Below are 17104 nucleotides of genomic sequence, written 5' to 3' on the forward strand. Positions count from 1 at the left end.
TATTACTGCATTGTCGGAACTAGATGCACAAGCACTTCGCTACACTCGCATTAACATCTGCTAACCATGTGTATGTGACAAATACATTTGATTTGATATATGAATGAGTGATGAGTGATGGGTTATTGTCACGACTCCGACCGAAGGTGGTTCCCCTTCCCATTCGGGTGGCGCTCGGCGGTCGTCGGCTGGCCTACTAGCTGCCACTGATTCTTTCCACCCCCTCCTTATGTGTTTATTGGTTACACCTGTTTTGAGTTTGTTGTAATTAGTTGGGCTTTATTAGTCAGCCGGCCCGCCCGTTTCTTAGTGCGGGATTAATTATTGTAACCTTTGTGTTTGGTGTAGACGAACGTGTTGCTTTATGTTCGTGGAGTTTGCTGGACAGTTTTCATCCCCCGTGTCTGGGGCATTTGTTTTGAGCACCCAGTGTTTCGTGGGGTGGCCGTTGTTCACCGTGTGTGCATTAAAAGAGCACTATATTGAACTCTGTTTCCTGCTCCTGACTTCCCACTCACGACACCCAGAACGTTACAGTTATAAAAAAACATCCTAAACTTTGAACATCCCACGGAGCACCATTAAATCCATTCTTAAAAAATGGAAAGAATATGGCACCACAACAAACCTGACAAGAGACGGCCGCCCACCAAAACTCATGGACCAAGCAAGGAGGGCATTAATCAGAGAGGCAACAAAGAGACAAAAGATAACCCTGAATGAGCTACAAAGCTCCACAGCGGAGATTTGAGTATCTATCCATAGGACCACTTTAAGCTGTACACTCCACAGAGCTGGGCTTTGTGGAAAAGTGGCCAGAAAAAAGAAGAAGGTACTCTGGTCATCCCTAGAACACCATCCCCACAGTGAAGCATGGTGGTGGCAGTATCATGCTGTGGGGATGTTTTTCATCGGCATGGACTGGGAAACTGATCAGAACTGAAGGAATGCTGGATGGCGCTAAATACAGGGAAATTATTGAGGGAAACCGGTTTCAGTCTTCCAGAGATTTGAATCTGGAACGGAGTTTCACCTTCCAGCAGGACACTGACCCTAAGCATACTGCTAAAGCAACACTCGAGTGGTTGAAGGGGAAACATTTAAATGTCTTGGAATGGCCTAGTCAAAGCCCAGACCTCAATCCAATTGAGAATCTGTGGAATGACTTATATATTGCTGTACACCAGCAGAACCCATCCAACTTGATGGAGCTGGAGCAGTTTTGCCTCGAAGAATGGGCAACAATCCCAGTGTCTAGATGTGCCGAGCTTATAGAGACATACCCCAAGGGACTTGTAGCTGTAATTGCTGCAAAAGGTGGCTATACAAAGTATTGACTTTGGGGAGGTGAATGGTTATGTGTGATCAAGTTTTCTGTTTTTTTGTCTTATTTCTTGTTTGTTTCCCCCCAGAAAATATGTTGCATCTTCAAAGTGGTAGACATGTTGTGTACATTAAATTATACAAAGCCAGGTTGTAAGAAAACAAAACAGGAAAAATGCCAAGGGGGTGAATACTTTCGCAAGCCACTGTATCCATTGATTATTGAAGAATATAACCCATAGATGCTTCATGAGCTTAGGTCAACTGTCATACCCAATCAGTACCCAAAATATGAGCTTGTTTTACACCTTTGTTGGTAAATAATGTAAATGTAAACAAACATTATAGTTTTAACCATGCTTTTAGGCTATCATCTTGATTTCATGCATGGTTAGTCCCTGTATGCATAGCTCTGTCCATGGGTTTGAGTGTGATTACATTTCTCCAGCCACATCCCTCAGCTATTTACAAAATCAGTTGCCACGTTGTTATTGTTAGAACCCAGGTTGCCCCTTTAATGAAGCCTAAATTAGCATTATTATTAAGTGTTATGGTTTACATGGAGACTTTAGCCTGTCACCTTTAAAAAAACAATTTGCCCTTCCACCATATATATTTCAAAATATTGCTTTTCTGGATGGGATTGCTGGCTATAAACCATTAGCTACATGGCAGGCAGAGCCCACAATGGATGGGATATTAACCTAAACCACGTCAATGAATTATAAAATATCACACACACACACATTCTTGCAGGATGGGTCTATCCCAGGGTTTCCCAAACTCGTTTTGTTTTTGCCTTAGTACTACACAGTTAATTCAAATACTCAACTAGTCATCAAGCTTTGATAATTTGAATCAGCTGTGTAGTGTTAGGGCAATAACCAAAAGGTGCACCGTTTGGGGTCCCGAGGACCGAGTTTGGGAAACGCTGGTCTCTCCCTTTTAAGTCACCGCCCACGTTGTGCTCTCCCCCATAATATAATGAAACCATATCAACAGTGAGGAGGAACGGCTCACGCATCAGGTATATTATGCATAATTTCAAAAAATGTTAGAAAAAGGACTCATAACCAAACTGCGATAATTAAGTTGGCTACATTCGCCATCTTACTCGGTAGGTTTGGCTCCAAACCTGCATTGCTTGCGGGACAGGGCGTTCGGATTTGAGAATCTGCTGCCAGAGAAGATGATAGGGAGGACCTTATTCGTGAGGGTGTAGAAGGCGCATTGCGATGAAGAAGCAAATATGGGGGATACGTTGAAAAGGAGACAAAACGAACCGTGTAGTTGTAATAATTAAGGAGAATGGTGTTGCTAGCGCGCACCTTTAGACACGGTGACATTTTGCTACAAAAAGGCCGACCTGCCTCCGCAACCCGAAAATTTCACACCAAAGGTGCTGCCAACCGATGGAGTGATGCCGACGCTGTACGTGACTCAAACCCAGGGTACTTCTACACCCCTGCGGTGGACTTGGGCCCCCTAAAGCGGTACCCCGCCCGTCCATAAATCCGAGACTGCACAAAACGGAGACGAATTAATTCATCGTGATATCAACACCATAACTGCGGATAAAGGCTGTGCTCACGCTTATTTTTGTGGGTCCGTTATCTCGTACCTCTGCGCAAAAGGTAAGTCATGGGTAGGCTACCCGATTCACCCGTGGTCAGAATATTATATTTTATTATCGTTCATTGTCACCATTCAACAAAAGGAATTTAAATATGTTTATAGTCAAACCACTACATTGGTATAAGCGTCATGTGTGCATGTCTTGATCACTTTCAATGAAGTGAAAGTGATTGATTTAAAGCCTGCGTCTTATTAATGAGATGTGCATTAAGAAATGACGTAGGGAAATCCCAGAGTAACCCAATAGCAAGTATTGGTAGCATACTGTTCAGTACAGTCCCTATTCAGGATTGTGTGCAAGGCAATGAGCCTGTGGGCTCGACGCACCACAGAAACATATTGACATGCAAATTAATCGATGTCGGTAGTACTTGCATTACCGTGTTCCTAGCAGCAGGATAGTATGCCTGCAGCACGATCGGGTATTTTTATATTCAAAATAAGAGTCCCCCTGCAAAGACATGCTGAACTTTGGGAATATCGATATATATATTTTTTTAATTGGGGGGGCTGGACTCTAGTGCAGTACAACTTATTCACAACACTGCAACCTCATTTGACAAAATAAATGGATAATTTGTTGAAGTTTAATACTGTATTTATACCTGCATTTCTTTTGAAAGTTTACACAAATACTGGTATTTGCAATGGAGGCTGCTGAGGGGAGGGGCGGCTCAAAATAATGGCTCGAACAGTGCAAATAGAATGGCATCAAACGCATGGAAACCATGTTTTATTTGATGCAGTTCCCCTTATTTCGCTCTAGCCATTACCACGAACCTGTCCTCCCCAATTAAGGAGCCACCAACCTCCTGTGGTTGAAAGCTGTTGTGTAGGCAATATTAAAATAAACACACTTTCAATGAAATACAAATGTGTTATTTGGAATTACTCCATACAGAATTACTCTGAAACTTAAATGGTCTCTTGTGCTGGCAACCGGTTTAATACAGAGCACTGGTGACTCCTTACTACTCCCACGCCATTCACTGCAATGCAATACACGGTATATGGGATACTTATTGTCTTGTAGTGAACTTTTCTACCTGTCTCAGCTAATGTGGGGTGGGAAATACCCAGTAGGGGCACTACTAATCAAATATGTGTAGTTTTGGAGAGGGAATGTGTCGTACATATCCAGCAGCACTTTGCGCTCTACCCCATCCATAGCCCTCAATGCAATACCCTGTAATATACAGTGGGGCAAAAAAGTATTTAGTCAGCCACCAATTGTGCAAGTTCTCCCACTTAAAAAGATGAGAGGCCTGTAATTTTCATCATAGGCACACTTCAACTATGACAGACAAAATGAGAGAAAAAAAATCCAGAAAATCACATTGTAGGATTTTTAATGAATTTATTTGCAAATTATAGTGGAAAATAAGTATTTGGCCAATAAACTAAGTATTTGGTCACCAACTAACAAGCAAGATTTCTGGCTCTCACAGACCTGTAACTTCTTCTTTAAGAGGCTCCTCTGTCCTCCACTCGTTACCTGTATTAATGGCACCTGTTTGAACTTGTTATCAGTATAAAAGACACCTGTCCACAACCTCAAACAGCCACACTCCAAACTCCACTATGGCCAAGACCAAAGAGCTGTCAAAGGACACCAGAAACAAAATTGTAGACCTGCACCAGGCCGGGAAGACTGAATCTGCAATAGGTAAGCAGCTTGGTTTGAAGAAATCAACTGTGGGAGCAATTATTAGGAAATAGAAGACATACAAGACCACTGATAATCTCCCTCGATCTGGGGCCCCACGCAAGATCTCACACCGTGGGGTCAAAATGATCACAAGAACGGTGAGCAAAAATACCAGAACCACACGGAGGGACATAGTGAATGACCTGCAGAGAGCTGGGACCAAAGTAACAAAGCCTACCATCAGTAACACACTACGCCGCCAGGGACTCAAATCCTGCAGTGCCAGACGTGTCCCCCTGCTTAAGCCAGTACATGTCCAGGCCCGTCTGAAGTTTGCTAGAGAGCATTTGGATGATCCAGAAGAAGATTGGGAGAATGTCATATGGTCAGATGAAACCAAAATATAACTTTTTGGTAAAGTTGTGTTTGGAGGACAAAGAATGCTGAGTTGCATCCAAAGAACACCATACCTACTGTGAAGCATGGGGGTGGAAACATCATGCTTTGGGGCTGTTTTTCTGCAAAGGGACCAGGACGACTGATCCTTGTAAAGGAAAGAATGAATGGGGCCATGTATTGTGAGATTTTGAGTGAAAACCTCCTTCCATCAGCAAGGGCATTGAAGATTAAACGTGGCTGGGTCTTTTCAGCATGACAATGATCCCAAACACACCGCCCGGGCAACGAAGGAGTAGCTTCGTAAGAAGCATTTCAAGGTCCTGGCGTGGCCTAGCCAGTCTCCAGATCTCAAACCCATAGAAAATCTTTGGAGGGAGTTGAAAGTCTGTGTTGCCCAGCAACAGCCCCAAAACATCACTGCTCTAGAGGAGATCTGCATGGAGGAATGAGCCAAAATACCAGCAACAGTGTGTGAAAGCCTTGTGAAGACTTACAGAAAATGTTTGACCTCTGTCATTGCCAACAAAGGGCATATAACAAAGTATTGAGAGAAACTTTTGTTATTGACCAAATACTTATTTTCCACCATAATTTCCAAATAAATTCATTAAAAATCCTACAATGTGATTTTCTGGATTTTTTTTCTCATTTTGCCTGTCACAAGAAGCTCCCACGCTGAGGTCTGTCCAATGCTGGGCCGACCAATCTGATTCCACACTCCAAGACTGCTTCCATCACGTGGACTGGGATATGTTTCGTATTGCGTCAGACAACAACATTGACGAATACGCTGATTCGGTGTGCGAGTTCATTAGAATGTGCGTGGAAGATGTCGTTCCCATACAACGATTAAAACATTCCCAAACCATAAACCGTGGATTGATGGCAGCATTCGCGTGAAACTGAAAGCGCGAACCACTGCTTTTAATCAGGGCAAGGTGACCGGAAACATGACCGAATACAAACAGTGTAGCTATTCCCTCCGCAAGGCAATCAAGCAAGCTAAGCGTCAGTATAGAGACAAAGTAGAATCTCAATTCAACGGCTCAGACACGAGGTATGTGGCAGGATCTACAGTCAATCACGGATTACAAAAAGAAAACCAGCCCCGTCACGGACCAGGATGTCTTGCTCCCAGGCAGACTAAATAACTTTTTTGCCCGCTTTGAGGACAATACAGTGCCACTGACACGGCCTGCAACCAAAACATGCGGCCTCTCCTTCACTGGAGCCGAGGTGAGTAAAACATTTAAACGTGTTAACCCTCGCAAGGCTGCAGGCCCAGACGGCATCCCCAGCCGCGCCCTCAGAGCATGCGCAGACCAGCTGGCTGGTGTGTTTACAGACATATTCAATCAATCCCTATCCCAGTCTGCTGTTCCCACATGCTTCAAGAGGGCCACCATTGTTCCTGTTCCCAAGAAAGCTAAGGTAACTGAGCTAAACGACTACCGCCCCGTAGCACTCACTTCCGTCATCATGAAGTGCTTTGAGAGACTAGTCAAGGACCATATCACCTCCACCCTACCTGACACCCTAGACCCACTCCAATTTGCTTACCGCCCAAATAGGTCCACAGACGATGCAATCTCAACCACACTGCACACTGCCCTAACCCATCTGGACAAGAGGAATACCTATGTGAGAATGCTGTTCATCGACTACAGCTCGGCATTTAACACCATAGTACCCTCCAAGCTCGTCATCAAGCTCGAGACCCTGGGTCTCGACCCCGCCCTGTGCAACTGGGTACTGGACTTCCTGACGGGCCGCCCCCAGGTGGTGAGGGTAGGCAACAACATCTCCACCCCGCTGATCCTCAACACTGGGGCTGCACAAGAGTGCGTTCTGAGCCCTCTCCTGTACTCCCTGTTCACCCACGACTGCGTGGCCACGCACGCCTCCAACTCAATCATCAAGTTTGCGGACGACACAACAGTGGTAGGCTTGATTACCAACAACGACGAGACGGCCTACAGGGAGGAGGTGAGGGCCCTCGGAGTGTGGTGTCAGGAAAATAACCTCACACTCAACGTCAACAAAACTAAGGAGATTGTGGACTTCAGGAAACAGCAGAGGGAACACCCCCCTATCCACATCGATGGAACAGTAGTGGAGAGGGTAGCAAGTTTTATGTTCCTCGGCATACACATCACAGACAAACTGAATTGGTCCACCCACACAGACAGCATCGTGAAGAAGGCGCAGCAGCGCCTCTTCAACCTCAGGAGGCTGAAGAAATTCGGCTTGTCACCAAAAGCACTCACAAACTTCTACAGATGCACAATCGAGAGCATCCTGGTGGGCTGTATCACCGCCTGGTACGGCAACTGCTCCGCCCACAACCGTAAGGCTCTCCAGAGGGTAGTGAGGTCTGCACAACGCATCACCGGGGGCAAACTACCTGCCCTCCAGGACACCTACACCACCCGATGTTACAGGAAGGCTATAAAGATCATCAAGGACAACAACCACCCGAGCCACTGCCTGTTCACCCCGCAATCATCCAGAAGGCGAGGTCAATACAGGTGCATCAAAGCTGGGACCGAGAGACTGAAAAACAGCTTCTATCTCAAGGCCATCAGACTGTTAAACAGCCACCACTAACATTGAGTGGCTGCTGCCAACACACTGACTCAACTCCAGCCACTTTAATAATGGGAAATGATGTAAAAATATATCACTAGCCACTTTAAACAATGCTACCTAATATAATGTTTACATACCCTACATTATTCATCTCATATGTATACACTGTACTCTGTCATCTACTGCATCTTTATGTAATACATGTATCACTAGCTACTTTAACTATGCCACTTTGTTTACATACTCATCTCATATGTATATACTGTACTCGATACCATCTACTGTATCTTGCCTATGCCGCTCTGTACCATCACTCATTCATATATCTTTATGTACATATTCTTTATCCCCCTACACTTGTGTGTATAAGACAGTAGTTTTGGAATTGTTAGTTAGATTACTTGTTGGTTATTACTGTATTGTCGCAACTAGAAGCACAAGCATTTCACTACACTCGCATTAACATCTGCTAACCATGTGTATGTGACAAATAAAATTTGATTTGATAGTTGAAGTGTACCTATGATTAAAATTACAGGCCTCTCATCTTTTTAAGTGGGAGAACTTGCACAATTGGTGGCTGACTAAATACTTTTTTGCCCCACTGTACTGTACATGGGATACATATTGGCTTGTAGAGAGTGATCGAAGAGCAGAGCTTTGACTGTTATACGCATCCCAAGCTCTAGTAATGTGTAGGTGGTTAAGAAGGAGCCGACGAAGGGTGCCTCGCCTCGAGCGCCGATAAAACATTGCCGGTTTCTACTTTTTTTTTGTTGTGCGTTTTCTGAAATGTTAATCAGTTTTACTACATTACTACATACATCTGGGTAGAACTTTTGGAATACAAATCGCTTGGTAATCACTGTCCATTCAACCTCCCTGGAATCCTTGAGATGGCGGAACAATGGACTAGGCGCTGAGCTGCTTGGCAGTCTTACTGGAGAGTACGAAGCGACGACACTGATGGAGAGGTAGATGTGGCGGGGTCTTAATAAGATTACAACGCCGGGTGACCCATCCTCAGTTACCAAGCATGCTACTCGCCTATGTTCAACCATTAATAAACAAACTTGAGGTGAGGATCTCCTTCCTGAGGGACATCAGATCCTGCAACATATTGGTTTTCTGAGACTTGGCTTTCCCCTGACATCCAAACGGATTATATACAACCAGCGGGTTTTACTGTTTTTTTAAGCAGGTTGTAAGCGGGCTGTCTCTGGCAAGAGCAAAGGTGGTGGGCTCTGCTTTATGACCAACAACCCATTTTGTGACAGTGGAAACGTACAGGAGCTTGCGAGCTTCTGCTCCCCCGACTTGGAATAGTTGGTCATCAAAAGGCGCCCTTTTTACCTTCCGAGAGCGTTCTCAGTGATTATCGCAATGGCCGAGTACATCCCGCCCCAAGCCGAAACAAAAAAGGCTCTCAAAGATCTTAATTGGACCCTGAACAAACTGGAGACCGCATTCCTGGAGGCAGCATTCATTGTTGTGGGGGAATTTAACAAGTAATTACTACCAACACATTGACTGTCCAACTTTCATTCTGCTCTTGACCATTTCTCCTTTCGGCACATCCGACCATAACTCCATCGTGTTTCTCCCCACCTACAAACAAAAACTTGAGGGATGTTCCCGTGGTGATGTCTTCACAGCATTGGTCTGACCATTCAGAATTCATTCTCCAAGACTGTTTTGATCACGTGGACTGGAATATGTTCTGGGTTGCCTCTGGAGATGAATATGTCAACAGTCACCGGATTCAAAAAATGCATAGATGACTTGATACCGATGTCTTTCTAAACGTTCCCGACTCAAAAAATGAGCGAGAAAGAGCGAGCTGCTGCTTATAAACAGGGCAAGGTAACCAGGGACAATTGTTTGATTAAACCATACAAATACGACCTACGCAGATCGATCAAGATGGCGAAATACAAGTATAGGGAAAAAGTGGGGAAGAAATTCAGCGGATCGGACACAAGGCGTAAGTGGCAAGGGCTCCTAACAATCTCGGATTACAAATAAAAAGCCAGCCACATCGAATTCACCAACGCCACCATACCGGAGAAGCTAAACGCCTTTTTTCCCTCATGATTCGAGGATAATGACTCTGAGCTGCCGAGGAGAGCCCCTTTGACAACGCTACACACGGTCTCCACTGAGGACATATGTAAGTAATTCAAACATGTTAACCCTCGCAAGGCTGCCGGCCAAGACTGCATCCATAGCCGTGCCCTCAGAGCATGTGCAGACCAGCTGGCTGTTGTATTCTCAAACATTTTCTATCTCTCCCAAACTCGGGCCGCTAATACCCACCCGCTTCAAGATGTCCACTATCATCCCTGTTCCCAAAAAGGGAAAGTAACTGAACTGAATGACTACCGACCAGTAGCACTGACTGATTTCCATCAGCATATAGTGCTTTGGGAGGCTAGTCAAAGACCATATCTCCCTCCCCGACACCCTTGACCCTCTCCAATTCGCCTGACGCCCTGATAGGTCCACAGAAAGGAATGCATATGTGAGGATGCTGTTCATCAACTACAGCTTGGCCTTCAGTACTATAGTGCCCTATAAGTTCATTACAAAGCTCATGGCCCTGGGTCTGAACTCCTCCCTATGCAACTGGGTCCTAGACATCCTGCCCCCCCAGGTGGTGAAGGTAGGCAACATTACCTCCTCCTTCTGTATTCTCTGTATACGCACAACTGTGGCCTCCCACAGTTCCAACTCCAAGCTCGCTGATGACACAAGAGTAGTAGGCCTGATTACCAACAACGATGAGACAGCCTACAGGGAGGATGTAGGCGGAATGGTGCCAGGTAAAGAACCTCTCCCTTAATGTTAGTAAAACAAAGGAGCTGATTGTGGGCTTCAGGAGAAACCAGGCTGGACACGCCCCCATCCTCATCAACAGGGCTGCCGTGGAGACTGCCAATAACTTCAAATTCCTCCTCTTAAACATCTTGGAGAACCTGAAATGGTTCAACCACACGGACACCGTGGTGAAGGCATGACAGCGACTCTTCAACCTCAGGAAAGTGAAGAATTTCAGCCTCTCTCTGAGGGCCCTCAGTGTTCAGGAGCACCATCGAGAGCATACTGTCAGTCTGCATCACAGCCTGGTACGGCAACTCCGCCGCGGACCGGAAGGCGCTTCAGAGGGTGACACGTGCAGCCGACCTCACCATTGGGTGTGCACTGCCTTCCCTACATGGCACCTACAACACCCGGTGTCGCAGGAAGGCCAAGAAGATCATCAGGGACCCCAGCCACCCAATCCATGCCCTGTTTTCCATGATTCAATCACTCAGACACGGGCAGTACAGGAGCATCATGGCAAAAACTGGGACACTGGCCAATAGTATCTACCCTCAGACCGCTAAATAGCCACCACTAGTCAGCTACCTGCTGCTCCCCGTAGGGACATACCCCCCAACCACCCCCTCAACAAGCTTTTACTCAGCCCAATATTCTCAACATACCAGTGTCAACATTGTATTTCTTTCCTTATTGGTTTTAAATGTTTTTAACCCTTTGTGTACGATCACATATTTGTGATCATTGTTGAGTGGTCCCTGCAGCATACCATTGCAAATATGTGTTTGGAAGAGTTGTCTGAAAAGCATCTAAACAATGTTTTGTACTGATGGGAAATAAAGGTCTTCACAACATAAATTCCTCAATTTCACCTTTTTATTGTGAAAGATAAATGCGAATTTCATCATCTAAGCATAACATGGAACACATCCACAGCCAAATTCATACCATTAACCAGTCTAAATAACAGGTTGCGCTGACAACAAACAAAACATAAGTTAGCGACCTAACATCTCTGGTGAGCAGATGGGAGAAATGTAATATTGTTTAGAAAGAGATGCGTGTCAGCTAAGCTAACAGCAGCTAACTTCTTTGCTGGCAGCCATGGTTATTTATTTTTGACAAGCAAAAACTCAATCCCAGAATGCTATTCACTATAACATGCAAATAAACAAAGTTACGGTCAAAGATGGCTGTGTCCGTTGCCTGAAAATTGAGCTTTGGTCACTTTTCAGCATATTGCACATCTTCGATGTACTTGTTACTGTATATACAAGAACCGGAGGACATGACTTGACAAGTCATTTACAGTATTAGACAAATCGCATTGCAAATGAAATGTTATATCCTCACAGATCATCACCTCAAATACTAGCCTAACAGTAGAGCAAAAACTAAACAGGGATGGAACCATTTGTGGGGGTGTTCATTTAATTTGTGGGGGTTTTCAAGTCCATGGGAGGGAAGGTGTCGTGGGGGGATATGATGCAGGAAATATTACTATAGGGGATTTATCAATAAAAGGGGGGCAAACACAGACGTTTATGCTAAATAAAACCCCTGGAAAGGGGGCTCTGCGCTGGCAACCCTGAGGTACCATAGTAACAATCTGATGTCTTGAACACGGCAACTGGGAAATCTCCAATTTCTGACTTCAGCGTGTTCAAGACAACTGGGAACTCGTACAAAAACTGGGAAAAATCGTTTAACGGTTATCCAACTCGTAATTCCATCCGGGGAACTCTGGCTTCTTGTTAGAGCTCTGACTTTCCGATCTGAAGCTCACGTATTTTCAGAGTTCCCAGTTGTCGTGAAAGCACAAGTCGAGCAAATTATTACTTCATCTCGTTTCGTTATAACATTTTTGGTCTGACAGACGCTTTCGTGACAAACATGGCGCCACACATAGCTTAGCATTAGCTCATCATAATCAGTACAACCTTCAAAAAAGTATTCTAAACACGTGTCTATTACAATCTTTGCAAGAATCGGAATGGATGATTCTTCACCAGTACTTGAAAATGTGAATAAAACAAATACGTTACGCTCCATACATGCATATGGTATACTACAGTAGAAACAACAAAACAATATACAGAAAATAAGGTACTTACTTTGATAGGAACGCACACATGTACATTCGCAGAGTTTGTTCTCCTTAAAAAATAAATAAAAGGTAATGCGGGTGCCAGACAGAAAATGTGCCAGGTGCAGTGGTGAAAGAAGTACCCAATTTTGATACTTGAGTAAAAGTAAAGATACCTTTTTAATAGAAAATGACAAGTGAAAGTCACCCAGTTAAATGCTACTCAAAAGTATTTGGTTTTAAATATAGTTAACTATCAAAGTATAAAATCCAATTTCCTTATATAAAGCAAACCAGAAGGCTTTTAATTTTTTTTTTTTTAACTTACGGGATATCCCGTCATTTACATCATTTACAAACGAAGCATTTGTGTTTTGAGTCCGCCAGCTCAGAGGCAGTAGAGAAGACCAGGGATGTTCTCTTGATGAGTGTGAATTAGACAGTTTTCCTGTCCTGCTAAGCATTCAAAATGTAAGGAGTACTTTTGGGTGTCAGGGAAAATGTATGGAGTAAAAATCACATTTTCTTAAAAAATGTAGTAAAGTAAAAGTTCACAAAACAACTTCAGTAGTACTTTGAAATATTTTTATTTAAGTACTTTACACCACTGGCCAGGAGGGAAAAGTTTGCAAGGCCTGTTCTGACTAGAGATACTTGATCTGGGGAAGTGCTTGGGTTCTTGTCGAAGGTGTTACGGAGCCAAGACAAACTTCTCTCTAACAGTGAAAATGGCCTACTTATGCGAATTAATGAGGTGGCACACACCTCAATTTCAACTGTTAGAAAATAAAACCTGTTAAAGTAATTTTGAAATTGACAAGTTGGAACCTTCTATAGATAATTCAGGCAGCGTAAATTAACTGTCCTGTTAGGGCTGGGCTCTATGACGATATATCGTGTGACAATAGAAAAATGTCTATTGTTTCATATTATGCTCTGTCGTTTATTTCGTTGTCGCAAATCACTCTATGGCAATATTTTTCACCAATTGGACGACGCTTGGCGTGCCGTATGGAAGGAAATTTGCAACACAAACAAACATGGACGAGAGTGAATGTGACACAAAGCAGACACAGCACTAAGAGGGGCTACTTTGGTTGCATGGACGTGGTTCGGGTATGAAAAGTCTGACATGGACCAGAAAACCGTCCTCTGCAAAATATGCAGGTCGGTCCCGACAACGGGCTGAAACACCATTAACCTCTTTTACCACCTACCCAAGAATCATGTGAAACGTACGGAGAGAGTCTACAGTCGAGTGCTCAAAACAAACCCCTGACTCAGACATTGCAAAAGGCTATTGCCCCCGGCACACCATATGGCAAAGAATCACGAAGACTGAAGGAGATAACAGCTGCTATTACAACTTACGTCTGCAAAGACATGGCCCCAATTTACACGGGAGAGAAACAGGGGTTTCGTGAGTCAACCCAAGTTTTTTTAAACATTTAATTTAATTGATTTAACCTTTAATTAACCTGGCAAGTCTGTTTTAAGAACTCATTCTTATTAACAACGACGGCCTAGGAACGTTGGGTTACCTGCCTTGTTCAGGGGCAGAATGTCCAATCTTTACCTTGTCAGCTCTGGGATACGATACAGCAACCTTTCGGTTACTGGCCCAAAACTCTAACCACTAGGCTACTTGCCACCCCAGGTACCACATACAAATTGACATGTGGCACGTGTTAATGCCAAAATAACATGCAAAACAGACAAGTCTCCCCCCAATAATAAATAAATAGATATTTATTTTGCTTGCAACTATACATGAAGTCTTTTCTATTTACCTTTTATTTTTATTTTATACATTAATATTTTATATTTTGGTTACACCCTTAATTGAAAATTTGCACAAAGGTTCTAAAAGGAGAAATAATATCATGAGTAAGTACCTTTTAAATTTTTTTTTGTTGCGTATAATTCAAAATGAAATAAAAAATAGGCCTTTACATGTGGTCATTTTACATAAACTATTTATTCATTGAATTTACAGAAAATGTGCTATATCGTGATATGTATCATTATCAGGATATGAAATGACCTATATCGGGATATGAAATTTTGGCCATATCGCCCAGCCCTATGTCCTGTTGTGTAAAGATCACATTGAGTGAGTGCATCCTGACATCATGCGCATAAAAAAAACTCACGCTGCGGCGACCGTTAGATATTTGGATCTCACACTTGAAAAGGTTAAAACATATATTTTCTATTTGTTTTCAGAAATTACTTATTGCATTTTCTTGTTGGCACAATAAATATGGCCATTTGATTTTAAAATTCAATATCATTTGATGACTTATTCACATCGCAATATTTTCAAAAGCAGGCTTTTATTTTTATGGTTTCCTCATTCGCATAGGAAAGTGATGTCGTCATTTGTGCTACTGGCTGAATACCAGTGCTAGATGCTATAGTAAGATGAGCTAACTATTTAATTTGCTAAACATTATGATAGGCTACCGATTTGTAACAACTTTGTGGTGAATAATTCCCTGGGGAGTACAGAATAATGCTTACGCCATGTGCCTATGCAGCTAAGCATTAACATTGTCATCATGCCAAATGTTACGAGTGGGTTTATGCCTATAGCCAGGGTGTCACAGGTCCGGTCTTCAAGGGCCGACATGTCTGCTGGTTCTCGTCCTATCCTGTTAATCTGAGACTGAGTCCTGGGAAATGGAAACCCTTTCACGTTATTATGCAGACCCAAACCATTTTGTGCTGGCTCAGTTTATTTTTTATTTCACATTGTTATTTTCAGAATGGTTCCTGTAACCATGCGAGCTCAGTACGCCTTGATTTGGGCTTGGTTCGGCTCAGTTGTCTTCATGTGTGTACATTCTTTGGGAAATCAGAGATTTTAAATCGATCAATTCAGTGCTAGTACAGGGAGCGAGATAAAACAGCACCACTGTAGCCCCTGAAGACAAGAACTGTGCCCCATGGCCTTTGCATACAGTATAGTCACCTCACATCCTGGGTGTATCACACTTGGTTTATCAAAGCAAACTGTAACATCTTATATTGACATTTTTATATAGGCCTAATGTCCATTTTATTTAATAATAATTTTTAAAAAACCTTTACCACCAACATTAACATCAGATTTTACGCTTTAAAATGTATTCCAAACAAAAACCATTGATCTCAAAGTAAAAAAACAAAAACAACACTATGCACAAGGACTACTTTGCGCAGTTTTACAAAGTTTCATAAAACACATTTACAGGAACACATGTGTAGATGCAAACTTTGGTAACAGAATGACGATTAAAATCTCCCTGAGTTTTTTAATGCGACCACATTTTCCAAAACCTGTTATCTGTTCCGAATTAAGATTCAAAGATGTAGGGTGTCAGTTATGACATGACACTTTGAGTAAAAAAAATATAATACATTTTGGTTATTTTACTACAGTAGGTGAAGTGGATCAACATCCGGTAACGGAATTACATCATAGGTCCCTGATCTGTACTATACAGAATTATGGCTACAAACAGGTATGTGCAATATCCTTCTATTGCATATTTGGGTATTTCTTTCTACACACTGGCAATTGTAATGCGCTCTGCCCCCAAACAAGACCACTTTTTTTGTTGAGCCGGACCAGACAAAATCTGAAATAGATGTCTACATTTTTTGTTAAACATAGACGGCACAGTAGAGTTCAGTACATTATAGTAAATATAGGTTCAGTATTGTACTGTACTGTACTTTTCTTTACTGTGCTGTTCTCAACTGTGTTATACTGTACTGTGATGTCCAAACTTGTGAAACATGGACGTCTATGATTGCTTCAGATTTGGTCATGCAATGGCAGACTTTTATTTCTTTCATCACATTCCCAGTGGGTCAGAAGTTTACATACACTCAATTAGTATTTGGTAGCATTGCTTTTAAATTGTTTAACTTGGGTCAAATGTTTTGGGTAGACTTCCACAAGCTTCCCACAATAAGTTGGGTGAATTTTGGCCCATTCCTCCTGACAGAGCTGGTGTAACTCAGTCAGGTTTGTAGGCCTCCTTGCTCGCACACGCTTTTTCAGTTTTTCACACACTTTTACACAAATTTTCTATGGGATTGAGGTCAGGGCTTTGTGATGGCCACTCCAATACCTTGACTTGGTTGACCTAAAACCATTTTGCCACAACTTTGGAAGTATGCTTGGGATTAACTTCCTGACTGATGTCTTGAGATGTTTCGTCAATATATCCACATAATTTTCCTACCTCATGATGCCATCTATTTTGTGAAGTGCACCAGTCCCTCCTGCATCAAAGCACCGCCACAACATGATGGGATGGTGTTTTTCGGCTTGCAGGCCTTACCCTTTTTCCTCCAAACATAACGAAGGTCATTATGGCCAAACAGTTTTATTTTTGTATCATCAGACCAGAGGACATTTCTCCAAAAAGTACAATCTTTGTCCCCATGTGAGCTGCAAACCGTAGTCTGGCTTTATTTATGGCGGTTTTGGAGCAGTGGCTTCTTCCTTGCTGAGCAGCCTTTCAGGTTATGTCAATATAGGACTTGTTTTACTGTGGATATAGATACATTTGTACCTGCTTCCTCCAGCATCTTCACAAGATCCTTTGCTG

General features: G+C 43.0%; 1 protein-coding gene across 1 annotated transcript in view; it reads left to right on the forward strand.

Annotated features, from left to right (window-relative positions):
* The first annotated feature begins 2297 nt into the window (after positions 1-2297).
* LOC112234966 (E3 ubiquitin-protein ligase HECW2) overlaps positions 2298-17104 on the forward strand; it is a 66801-nt gene continuing 51994 nt past the window's right edge. Inside the window, exon 1 of the mRNA XM_042315215.1 lies at positions 2298-2957. The gene's annotated coding sequence lies outside the window, so the exon portion shown is untranslated. The remainder of the gene's footprint in view (positions 2958-17104) is intronic.

Source organism: Oncorhynchus tshawytscha, linkage group LG03 (assembly GCF_018296145.1).
Source record: "Oncorhynchus tshawytscha isolate Ot180627B linkage group LG03, Otsh_v2.0, whole genome shotgun sequence".
Classification (NCBI taxonomy): domain Eukaryota; kingdom Metazoa; phylum Chordata; class Actinopteri; order Salmoniformes; family Salmonidae; genus Oncorhynchus; species Oncorhynchus tshawytscha.